General features: G+C 45.3%; 1 long non-coding RNA gene across 1 annotated transcript; it reads left to right on the forward strand.

Annotated features, from left to right (window-relative positions):
- The first annotated feature begins 4,886 nt into the window (after positions 1-4,886).
- LOC115300051 lies at positions 4,887-8,044 on the forward strand. Its single transcript, XR_003912476.1, has 3 exons — positions 4,887-5,004; positions 7,778-7,886; positions 8,013-8,044. It is a non-coding gene; the product is annotated as an uncharacterized LOC115300051 (long non-coding RNA).
- The last annotated feature ends 1,366 nt before the right edge of the window (positions 8,045-9,410 follow it).

Below are 9,410 nucleotides of genomic sequence, written 5' to 3' on the forward strand. Positions count from 1 at the left end.
TTGTTTTGTTTTGTTTTCTGTGTCTTTGGACACGCCCCAACGCCGGGGGCGTGGGAGGGTCGAGGTGGGTCAGGGCGGGGCCGCGGCTGCCGGGCGGAGGAAACCGGAGCCCGGACGGCGCGCCTGCCGCGTCTGGCCAGCAGGGGGCTCCTTCGCTCTGCCTAAAACCGCGCTTCTGCCGCCTTGGCGGGCTCAGCCCGCGGGGCCCGCCACCTGGGGAGGGCGGTGGATCTGGAGAGGGGAGGAAGGCGAGGGCTCAAGAGAGACCAACAGGGGTGAGCCACACAGTGGGTTTCCCCGAAAGCTCGCGGAGCCTTCCTGGAGCTGCTTAGTACTTGACAAATCCTGGAGGAGTCAAGCGTTTTCAGGAACGGGGTCCCAGCCACCGCCTTGCTCTGGCTCTCGAGTCCCGCGGCGCGGTCTGGCTCCGGCTTCGGCCCAGGTCGCCTGTGGCCCCGGGCAGCCTTCCTCGCGAGGGTGTTAGGGGGCACGCCGAGGTCGCTGGAGGACCCGAAAGAGAGCGTGGCGGGGGAGGGGGAGGGGTGCGAGGAGGGCGGCGACTCCCCTCACTCTCGCTCTCGCCCTCGCCCCCGTGCCGACCGCACCTAGCGCTTTTGGGGTTGCGGAGCGCAGGCCGGCTTGGCCCAGAGAGGCAACGGCTTCCCTGCCGTGGTCCCGAACCACACCTTCGGTCTGAGGTCCAGGGTGGAGGCTGAGTTTTCGCTCCCTTGCTCTCCCTCCGGAGGCCAGGTCCGAGCCAGCGCGGGCGGGAGGCAGCTCCTGAAACTAGATTCAAGGTGGCTAAAGGGAGCCCTGGCTCCGCTTCTGGGACATCCGAGGAAAGAGCCGGGCCGGGGCCCGGGGCCGCTGCCCTTTCTCCGTGATGGCGCACCGGGCCTGGCGACTTGTGCGCTTCCCTTCACCAAACGAGAGTTTAGCCCCCAGGCCCGCCCGCGAGAACTGGCCTCCGGCGGGCTTCGGGACCCTCTCTCAAAATAACGCGAGCGCTGGGACCAGCTCTTAGCTGGCCTCGGTCTGGATCAGGAAGAAACTGTATCTTTTTAAGGGGTCTCTCAGATCTAAGTTGTTTTGATCTGCAGTAGTAGTGATGGCCTTCAATTTGTATAAAGTTACTGTCTCTCCCCAAATCCCCCCACACCCACACACCACACTCCACCACCGCCCCCACCACTCCCATTCTATTTGCATTTGAAAACCTCTGGAAACAGGCGCTCGCTGGATGAACCTGCACACTCACACACACGCACACACACACTCACAAGCAAGCGCGTGCCCGCCGAATGGAAACTGAGTTGAGTCACAGGATGCATATGAATAAGATTGCTTGGTCTTTCGCTTCTGAGGACAAAAATTTCTAATAACCCAGGATTCCAGCAATAACAGAACATTACAAGGTACCTCAAAGCCTGTTCGGATCCTTCAGAAGCAATTAGAACAATAGTGGTGATAGTTAGAGGAAGAGAATTGTATTTTTCAGGGCACTTGCAGGCAACCTGCTGTTTAGTATAAGGGGAGAACCAAAAAAAAAAAAAGTTTCCCCTTGATTCAGACCTACAGGTCAAATAACACCATCTTTTATTAAAGGTGCCTCTCTTTTCTGGATGCTAATTAAAAGCAATTCTGTCGATAAGCATTTGATAGGTATTTGAATCAAAAGATGAAATTTTCTGGCTCAATAACAAAGTGCTTCTATATATATAATCATGTGTAATCGTATTATATATATAATTCTGAAAGGGAGGTGAATTTTATTTTCTTTAAAACTGTACACTCGAAGACAACTAGAAATGTCAGCTGCAGGCAACCAGTTGCTACTCTGGCTACAAGTTGTGCAATTAATAGTCCAGCAGCCTAGTCCAAAGCTTCTCTTTGCTTGGAGCGAGAGTGTTAATGAACTGTAGAGGCAAAGATCTTAATTTATAGATGCAGTGTTTTTTTGAAATTTAACAAGCTTTAAAAATGTAATAAAACAAGGATAGGCAATCAGGTTTTTGTTTTTTGATTGCTTTGTTTTGTTTTTAGATTTGTTTAAAATATGGTACAATCATCTCAGTTCCTATCCCATTCTGGAGGAACTGCAAAAAGCACTAGTAGTTAAGGTGGAAAAAAAAATCCTTCAAGAAAGCCCTGCACTACCGTTTATTTAAGTCTTTTGTGGGCATTTCAGGTAGCTCTAAGATAGCAGAAGGCATTTTGTGTTTTTACTACTTCTACACAATATGGAAAAAAATACCTCTAACATTTGAATAGTAAGATTCTTATTTGATTGCTTATTTGGCATTAGAATTGATGCTCTTTTGCATAATGATATCCCATTGTTCAATGTGATCTGTATTTAAATAACAGGAAAATAACATTGCTGAGTTTTGTTTTTTTACAACTCGGTGTGAGTAGCCTTATTGTGACTTAGGAAATACAAAAGAATCTTTCCACAAACGTGAAATCATTCCCATGAAAATGCTCCACTTCCTAATACTGTGGAAAAGTTGATGTCATTGAAATTGTGTTGTCAACAATATATTTATTTCATCTTGGCAAGGTGCCTTGTTTGGAAAGGTTGATTGTAGGAAAGGATGGGATGTCAGGAGCATGGCGGTTTAAATAATGTTGCATTTTATAATCCAGAAAACAGTGTAATTGTCCCCTATCATATCAGCACTAGGAAGAATCTGAGTGAGTTTGATTTGAATGCACATCATGGGGTCTACAAAGAGCCCACTGACATCAAGTAGTAAGTTTCCCAGATTATCTCTTTATTATTGAAAAATCATAATTCCAATTCTGTTACATTCACTTTTGAATTGTACTGGATCTTGTGCAAAAAGGAAAAGAGAAGATGAAGAAACTATGCTAAGTGCATCAAGGGACTTCCTATGTGACAATAAAGTGGATGATGGTCTGTTCCACTCAGCAAAATTCTCAGAAGGAAAACTTTAATCACCTATCTGTAAATTTCATTCTTTTGTGAATTTACTAGATGTCTCTAAATAAACAGTTTATAATGTAAACAGTTAAAAAGTTGACTTATATTGGGAGAGAATAAATAACGTGGCTCCCATCCATTTCCTGAAGACTTGGCCAAAATCAGCCTGCACTTTCAGCCTAACCTGCAGGGGGCAATAGCTTGACACGAATGACAACAAAGGCTGCTGAGCTATTAGTCTTGGATTTCTGACTATGACCCTGGAATGTTGTGTAGGTTGGAAAGAGTGCTTAATTAATGTATATTGAAACAAAAGATCAGGTAAATTGTTTGATTTGTCTTCAAGCTATATTTTTAAACTAATTTAATTCATAACTGTTAGGTTTTTTCCTTAAAGAGATTATCCAAGTTTCAGTAGATATACTCAGCTTTCTCAAGAATTATCCTAAACATTAATTGTTTACTATGAAATATGTAATCTACGTTCTCAAAAAAGGGAACAAAATCAAAATGAACACAGTTTTCCATGTTCAAATAGGTGACAAAATTAGAGGAAATGTGGACTATTTAGATATTTATAATGAAAGAATGTCACATATCTAGGTGACTAAGCTCTCTATTCCTTTTTTAATCTTAAAAATTACAAAGGGATAGGGAACATTACACTATCATTTGCAACATATTTTCTTACCATATATAAAACATTAATTTTGAAAACTGGTTTATATTCATATATCATGATGGATAATTAGTAAGTGATCTCTTTTGTTACTATAATTTTTATTACAGATAGAGTTGAATTTATTGGCTATTGATAATCTACAATCTCCCTACCCTGTCCCATATCTCCACTCCTTCCTCAATCCTTACACCTCCCCCATCAGCTGATCAGGAGACTGGAAACAGACCAAAAGGGGGTTTGGCTGGAGGGAATAATTGTAGAATTAAAAAAGAAAACTCTCCCCATCTCCTCCCTGCAATCACACTTAACATTCATTATGTCAATTTTCAATAATGCAAAATGTCTTGCCCAAGAGGCATCCTGATTTCAAGAAGTCAAAAGGGTACCTGGCATTAAACAACCTCGAGTCAATCCTGGTGGGATTAACTGGGCTGAGTTTCTATAAACTGCACATGCTATGGATCTACTTTGATCACAGTAAGGAAAAAAATGATGATAGATTTTTTTTTAAAGAATTGCTGCACAGGAATGTTCCGTTTCTTTTATACAGCAGTTTAATCTTGATAAAAACCTTTAAACCATCCTTTCCCCTCCACTATGGTAAAGATATGGTATCTATTTTTTGCTTTTCTTTAAGAAAGGAAAATAGGAATTGCTTACACTGAGAAAGAAAATTTTATTCTCCAACACCCCCCCTCCCATTCTACTAAACCGTTTTAGTCGACATATGTTTGTTATCAGAGAGAGGTGCTGTGAACACACAGCCATTTTCTTAGCAGCTTTTTGACTGTATGTTACCATAGTCCCACAAGGCATTGGTCCTTTCCCATTGGGAAGTCATGAATAAGAGACTATGAAGCTTGCACGTCAGATCTTCCTCAATTAATCCACCATTAGCATGTTTGGGATCCACTACTGGATGGTTAACAGCAGCTTTTGTAACTGTATGCCGACCATACCCAATTATGCTCTGCTAAAAATGAACTCTTTGCAGACCAACCCTCTCGGGCTGTCAGTGTTTTCCGTTTTCCTATTTTAACGTTTGTGTATAGTGGCAGGCGACAGATGGTGTAGATCAGATCGATTTGATTGCATTAGATGATTTTTTTTTTCCTTTCCCCACTCCTTTCTGGAAGCTCGCATCAGCTGAAGGCTATCGCCTGGGACTCCTTGGAAGCGTGAGCAAGCCGCCACCACGCGAAGGCACTGGGGCACAGCCAGCGCGAGGCACCGAGGTCCCTTCCCAGGGCTTGTTAACACTGTAACCCGGCACTCCGAGGGAAGCAGCTCCCACTGCCCAGAGCCCACCTCACCGCTCATCAGATGACTCTGGTTTCTACACACGGTTGGAGTCCCGCTTGAAACCTGGATTTAGAGGGTAAGCACTTCAATCGAGATGGATTTGTGACAGTTACTTTGCTATACCGCAAGACAAATCTCAGCAAACGTAAAGGATGTAGGATGTGTGGAAGAGGGAGACTATGTTTACATCGACAAATGTGTTTCTTTTTGTCTGAGAAGGAGAGTATTATTCAGTAAAGATGTCTATAGTGTTTTTCCATTGATTGTAAGAGTCGACTACCATCCTCCTCCCGATTTTTTCCCTCTCCTTGGTGTTTCCCCCTTTCTACTTGAGAGGGAAGGAGAGAGGAAGAGGGAGGGAGGCAAGGGGGAGGGGGGGAGAGAGAGAAGCATTTCTGCTTTAGCTTAATTGGCTTATTTCCTCAAACCGATTGCTTTGTCGCGTTTCTTTATGTATATTTGGTTGCAAATTACCAAGCGTTTAACCGGGATGGGTTTTGGAGTGTGGGGGACAGGGTGGGAAAGTAGTGGGGACTGGCAGTCAGTCTCGGTGGCCTTGGGAGATCAAAAGGTGCTGAAAACCCCTGCCCGCAAAACACACCTCTAGTTATTGGGGAGCTAGAGAAATGTAGATTCTAATAAACATGGCTTGCAGGAGTCGATGAACAAAGGTACTTAATGCGGACCTAAGCCTCCGTTGCTATTGCTCCGCTAGCGGTATCTAAATATTCAAAAGCAAAGTGTAAGTTGATCAACAAACGCCCTGATGGTATTGGGCTTTTTTCCCTTTTCTGTTTTTGTGTGGAGGGTGGAAAAGGGAGGAGGGTGGATGGGTGGGGGAAATCCGACAGCTTAAGGAGGTTTGAATTGAATATGCACCCAGCGGCAGTGGTCTCGTAGGAAATGGTGTTCTCGTAAGTCAGGCTGCCCCGCTGAAGCACGAGAGAGCTTTGGTTAGAGCTCAGAGCGTCAGTTCTGCTGCGAGTGCTGCCGGCTGTCTGCCCGGGCAGAGCTGTCCACTCGTCCAGGTGCTGAAGCTGGTGGAACATTTGGGTAGGTAGAGAAAGGGCTGGCACTGGTTACTTGGATAAAAAGAAAGCGTATCAACTACGTTGTTCTAGTTTCTTAACGCGTGTGAGTCTGTGAGTCTGTGTGTGCATGTATTTTATTTCAATTGTAAGGAAGCAAAACTAAAGGAGATTACTCAGGAAGCATTGAAAATCTGTTTGGTTATTTATACTGTGATTCTGATATGCCATGTATTGCTGTGGATGTATGTATTATGTATATGTGTGTCCGTGTGCGTGTGTGTGGTGTATATACATCTTAATAATCCTCTTTAATTCAAAAAGAATGCTCCATTTACTAAATCAAAATCAATCTATATAACGTGTTTCTTGTTTTCCTTTTAATGTTAGTTGAGATTTAAATGGAAGAGTTCAGGAGCAAATGTACACTTTGCTCATAGACTATTGCATTACTTTCCCTAAGGGCTTTTGTTTCTAGGAGTTCAAGCTGAAGAGAACCTGTCAGCTTTCTGTGTGTGTGTGTGTGTGTGTGTGTGTGTCTGTGTGTGTGTGTCTGTGTGTGTGGTTGTAGCACCCCCAGAGAAAAGCCCCACTTTATAGCTATGTTAGGTAGTGGCAGAAAATAGTGCTTATTTATTTGTTTAATTGGCATCTGTATTTTTGTGAAAGGTGTACTTAAGAGTCATCTAAAAATACTGTAAAATAGGCTATTAACTGGGCAATGCTGCTTTTCTTTTGAGTTGTTTTAGGCACCAGATACTATATATTAAACAACTGTTCATAAAACCTAGAATTCATGTTGGTTTTTCTATTTGTAGCATGTCAGGAAAATAATGAGTTGGTGTGTTTGAAGAGGTAATATATTTAAAGAAAAAAATTATAAGAGCAAGCACAAACTAAGTGCTTTAAATTGCAACCAGGTCAGTTTGAGATGAGTTGTGGTAGTGGGAGAGATGCTGTTATATAATTACTCCTTGATGAAGAGCTATTTGCACTTACATAATTTAAGGAATCATAATGTCTATTGCCATGTTTCCATATCCCCTCCCTATTCCACCACATGGGTGTACTTCCATGTATTTGAGAGTAAAGGGAAAACCAAATAGAGAACTTTCTAATGGAGCTACAACATGTCTTGTGTAGTGACGTTGCACTTGTCCATTTTATTTAGTGAACAATAAACCCTTATTATCAGAATATTCATTGCAAGGTCTTAAGACAAAGCTTCTCCAGTAAGAGCCATATTGATCTTCAAAGAATCTCTCTCTGAAAGCCAAAATTAGAGTCACTTTACAAATGAGTTTTTGTTTTGCTTTGTTTTTTTCCTTAAAATAATTTTTATGAAGACAGCTTCAAAGGTTTTCTGCAGAGGTGTTCACAACTGCACAGCAATGCATTTATACTGTATATTAAAAAGGTGGGCTATGGAATTACACATGGGTACTACAAAATGATGCCTAAATCACATAAACTCTACCAGCTTGTCAACTCAGTGAGTTCTGATACTATGGAAAATGAGTTTAATTATTTTGTGCTTTGAAGCTTTTTTTTCTTTCAAAATCATCATGTTGTATAGCTGTAAGGCCTTCAAAAGAGAGATGCCTATTTTTGTAGATCTATAAGTATTTGATTTCAAGTAGTAAATTGAATGAGTGTTTATTTTCTATGATCTTGGGCTTGAGAAAATGCATTTCCAAAACACACTGCTGAAAATTTCACCCATGCATGACCCTATCTTTATTTGAGCCTCACTTCTTCTTAAGCAGTCTAGGCAAATACATTTGTAATATTTGTGTGCTTAACTATGCATGTCTCTTACAGGGCTCTCTCACTGCCATGACACTCAATCAAAGCACCTAGAGTGGGCTGGCCGAGACCAGAGCGGGTACCAAGCGAACAAGTACAGAGGAAGGCACTGGGAGAGCCCCAGGTAAACTAAAGGTTACTTGTCACGCCCACCCCGTGCCCAAAGAGCCTTCCCACATCCTCCTTCCTCACTTGGAAGAGAGCACTCTTCATCTGTATTAAGTGCTTGGTTTTGTGATTTGTCTTTCAGGATTGGAAATAGAGCAGCCATTTGGATTTGGGCAGGAAGCAGCAGAGCACAGCTTTGGATCCTTCTTTAGGGAAATCGAGTTATGGATTTATGGTCCCGGTCAAGCTCAGCCCAGCCCCAGCCAGGGGCGGGCTCAGCAGCAAGAGTTCTGGCGGCGGCGGCGGCAGTAGCAGCGGCAGCGGTAGCAGCGGCAGCAGCAGCTTGGTCCTCTGACTCTCTTCGGTGACGGGTATTCTTGGGTGGATAATACGGATTACGTTGTTATTGCTTAAGAATACGCGTAGTCGAGGAGAGTACCAGCGGCAGGCGGGCAGCGGCCGCCCCTCCCAGCCCACCAGCTGGCCTCTAAACGCCTGTGGTTGCCAAGGTAGCACTTTTTTGATCTTTTCCTTTCCTCGTTGTTTTCGCTTTGGGTCGCGTGTTAGTTGATTAGAAGACACATCCCACCAGAATGGCTCAGTGCGCCTGGCCTCTGGCAACTGGGGCTGTAGAATGGGTCCGCACAGGGGCGCAGGGGTCGAGGAGGAGGGGAGGGGCGGGGAAAGGAGGGGCGTCTGCTTAGCGGAGCCTGCGCGGAGTTTCGGCGTCCCCGGCCTGCTCTTTCCTCTCCTCGCCGGGGTGTGGCTTGGGGGGGAGACGGGGACTGAGCGAGCCTCTAAAGTTGGAAATGACTGAAAGGCCTAGAGCAGTTTGGCAGCATTGCGAGCGAGAAGCAGGAGCTCCGCAGAGGGTCGCTAGGGGCTGCCTCCGCAGAAAGGGCGTGTCCGTGGGCGAAGGTGCCCCCGCAAGCTGCGGAAGCTCGTGACTTCGCGAATCCCGGCCCGGGGCGGTGCCGGAGCCCCACCCCCCCGGCGGTGCCACTGCGCAGCTCGACGTGGAGGCCCAGGCTGGGCACTGGGGGTGGGGCACTGGGGGAGTGGGGGAGTCATGGGGTGGGGGGAAGACAGAGGCCTGGGTCCGTGCAGAACTTCCAGACTGGAAGCGTGTGGCGGGTCTCCTGAGGGACCCATACTTTCTTTGCGGATTCTCCGCGAAGGGGTGGAGAAACAGAATGAGAAGCGGATTGGTTGCGGTGTGGCACAGAACTGGAACCTTCCTGAAAGTGGTTGGGGCACAGGCAGTGAGTGTTCAGCCGTCCAGTTTCTTTGGGACACCTCTTCAGCGCTGTCTTCCTGCCTATGCTTTTAGGACGAGTCTCAAACACCAACAAACCCAAGGCATGTTCCCCCTTCTCAGGTCTGCTGCGAAGGGAAGAGAGGAAGAGCGAGCCTTTCTCTTTTTCTACTTGCAGTTTTGTTTGTTTCGAATACTAATGGACGACAAAACCAAGCGGATTTGTCCCCTCCTAGTGAAGAGCAAGCAGCCACCCACCGATTCCCCCCACGCACGCCCAGGCAC

This window comes from Suricata suricatta, chromosome 8 (assembly GCF_006229205.1).
Source record: "Suricata suricatta isolate VVHF042 chromosome 8, meerkat_22Aug2017_6uvM2_HiC, whole genome shotgun sequence".
Lineage (NCBI taxonomy): Eukaryota > Metazoa > Chordata > Mammalia > Carnivora > Herpestidae > Suricata > Suricata suricatta.